Source organism: Lagenorhynchus albirostris, chromosome 10, assembly GCF_949774975.1.
Source record: "Lagenorhynchus albirostris chromosome 10, mLagAlb1.1, whole genome shotgun sequence".
Taxonomy (NCBI): Eukaryota; Metazoa; Chordata; class Mammalia; order Artiodactyla; family Delphinidae; genus Lagenorhynchus; species Lagenorhynchus albirostris.
Genome location: NC_083104.1, coordinates 82894463 through 82897734, shown reverse-complemented (window position 1 = coordinate 82897734; position 3272 = coordinate 82894463). Strand labels below are relative to the sequence as shown.

The window sequence follows — 3272 nt, the reverse complement described above, 5'->3', positions numbered from 1 at the left end:
AATGGCACATCCTTACATGAGTTAGGTGGAGCATCCTCAGGTACATTTATTAACCATTTGGTTTCCTTTTGTGAATTGACCATAAGTGTTTGGGGTTTTTTTGTTTGTTTGTTTTGCCGCACCAGGCTTGCGGGATGGGACCCTGGCCATGGCAGTGAAAGCGCCGAGTACTAACCACTGGACCGCCACGGAATTCCGACCATACATGGGTTTGTTTGTTTTTTGTTTTGTTTTGTTTTTCCTCCCTACTGGGTTTTCTTTTCGTGTTGAATACAATTTCATGTAATTAATTATTAGTGTATTATTTATTTTGTTAGTAATAAAAATAACTACCATAATATCAAATGATTTACACAGTAATTACTATTTGCAAGACAATTATTTTTGAATTTTTGAATTTTATTTTATTTTATTTTTATACAGCAGGTTCTTATTAGTCATCCATTTTATACACATCACTGTATACATGTCACTCCCAATCTCCCAGTTCATCACACCCCCAGCCCCTCCCCCGCCGCTTTCCCCCCTTGGTGTCCATACGTTTGTTCTCTACATCTGTGTCTCTATTTCTGCCCTGCAGACCGGTTCATCTGTACCATTTTTCTAGGTTCCACATATATGCGTTAATATACAATATTAGTTTTTCTGTTTCTGACTTACTTCACTCTGTATGACAGTCTCTAGATCCATCCACGTGCAAGACAATTTTCTAAGCATTTCACTGATGTTAACTAATTTAATACTCATCGTAACCTTATGTATTTTTAAAAAGTAGGATTATTAACCCAAAAGTTTTAATTAATTGAAAATATCCTTTCTAGGAGCCTTAATTCTAAGGCTTAGATTTGGTATTAAATCTGTGAAAAATAGTTATCATTTGCTTACACGGACACTGGTGTATTAAGACCAAAACAAATACCTTCCATGTCCTCTTGCTGTAGCGAGAGTGGTCTAAGTCAAACTTCACCGAAGCTCTTAGTTAACAGCAGAAATCCAGCCCCGCCCGAGGCTTTCCCTAGGAACAGTTCTGAAGTCACTGGTGCGAAATGAGCTTGCCTTTGAGTCTCTGAAAAGTAAGTGTGAGTGGTAGCGGATGACTCAAAGTGTAACAATACTCAAAGGAACAAGTATTGTTTCATTCAGTATTGCGGATGAAGTACCTCTAAAGGTTTCGTGCTGATCGAAGATATTTTGAAATTCGGTGAACTGGGGTGAGAGAGAAGAGTCCCTCCCAACAAAGCTGAGAATAGAGCTAAGAGATTTCGTAGAGAGGAAAAAGGCAACAACATTTTTGTAGAAAAGAACAATTCAACCTCCAAAATTCTGCACTAAATATTTAAAAGTACACAAACTCTCACGAGTGGGAGAGGTTTTTTGCTTTTGTTTTTGTTTTTTTGCCGCGCCGTGCGGCTTGTGGGATCTTATTTCCCCCACGAGGGATCGAACCTCGGCCCCCGGGATTCTTAATGGTCACTTTATCACAGAGGTTGTCAGAGCTGCAGGGGACGTTAGGGGTTACTCCGTCCGGCCTCCCTAGTGGGGCTTAGGAAAGAGCCACAACCAGGAACTGCACCCTGCCTCCTGCATCAGGGATTACCCACCTCACCGGCCCTTCCCAGCGTTAATAGTAGTCAAGCTAAGCCGCTCTTGCGCTATGATACAAGTATCTTCCCATTGGGGCTCTTTCTCTTGTCTACTTTTTTCCAAAACATGTTCTCATGCGTTGCTGATTTTTCATAGACTGATCAATACCAAGTCCTAAAGTGGATAACAAAAGACAAATGAGGGCGTCTCCAGGCTGGCGGGCATATCACAAAAGCAAATGGAAAGGAATCGCAGAGCCGGGATTCTTGTACCACTCAGAAAACGGGAATCCCGGGATTTCTGATCAGGTGGTGGGGAAATCAGTCCCTCGAATGCGGAATGCAGCGGCGGAGGGACCCTGTGAACGTCCGGGTGTGTGTCTCCCCGGCACGCAGAGCTGAGTCGGCCAGCCAGGGTTGGCTTGCGTCCAACAACGTGTGTCAGGCCTAGTTCCACCTGTTATCAGGTATTTGCCAAGTAAATTCACCACTCCAAGTGTTGTGCATCTGTTTTGTGGTGGTTGTGAAATTTACTTAGACACCTGACTCACACTACGGTTGTGACGATTAATCCAGGAAAAGAGCGATCAGATGCATTGCTATAAAACGCCTGGAAGTACTGCAGGAAGAAGCTGAATAAAAGAGAGTCACATGTGACGAGGTGGCCGAGTGGTTAAGGCGATGGACTGCTAATCCATTGTGCTCTGCACGCGTGGGTTCGAATCCCATCCTCGTCGGTTTGCTGTGCATAAGAAGAGTGAATGTTCCTTTTTGGTGAGTTAATTCTTTACTCATCACTCACTTGAGTAGTTCCTTCTAATCCCCCCTATTCTCCACTTCCTCAGTAGCATTTTCCTGGCTGTGAACTTTGTTAACTGATATGCTTGATTCATGTTTCATTCTCCCACAAAATGTTCATTCCATTACAAGTTTTGCTTAGCAGGAATTCCCCATTGAGGAAATAATTGAAGAATTAATTGAGGACCATAGAAAAACCTAATAAATTTAGAGGAGCTGATAAAATTGTCTGTAGAGTAATGTACACAAAATTATGGGTTATTTAAGGCATTATCGGGCTGATTTTATCTCTATGCAATTTTTGTCTATTATCTTTTAACTTTAAAAGCAACCATTATTGTCTAGGTATCCCAGTCTTTGACAAGGAAGAGTATGTATCTCTTAGAGATATGACAAAACTAAAAAGTACACGCTATACAACATTCTCAGTTAGGGCTAAATATTTCTTCCTGAGAAAAGGTAATAAAAATATAGGACTCCCCTGGTGGTCCAGCGGTTAAGACTGCATTTCCCCTGCAGGGGGCAGGGGTTTGATCCCCGGTCGGGGAAGTAAGATCCTGCCCACATGCCGTGCGCGATGCACACCCCCGCCCCCCAAAAAATGTTAGTAACATGTAGTTTCTACATGTGACTTCCATATTAGACCTTGGGAGAAAAAAAAAAGAATAATGTATTTCTTCATTTTTTAATTTATTTATTGCCATTCTGGAGTAAGTACTACATTCACATGATTCAAAAACTATAAAAATCTAGACACCAAACTTTTGTCACCAATACTGGCCTTCATGTGTCATTCCAGAAAAAAAGAATGCACGTATAATATTAAGTTCTCCAAGATATATTATTTTTAATTGAAGTATAGTTGATTTACAATATTGTGTTAATTTCTGC

General features: G+C 41.1%; 1 non-coding gene across 1 annotated transcript; it reads left to right on the top strand.

The window, feature by feature from the left end:
- The first annotated feature begins 2238 nt into the window (after positions 1-2238).
- TRNAS-GCU (transfer RNA serine (anticodon GCU)) lies at positions 2239-2320 on the top strand. The gene has a single exon. It is a non-coding gene; the product is annotated as a tRNA-Ser (tRNA).
- The last annotated feature ends 952 nt before the right edge of the window (positions 2321-3272 follow it).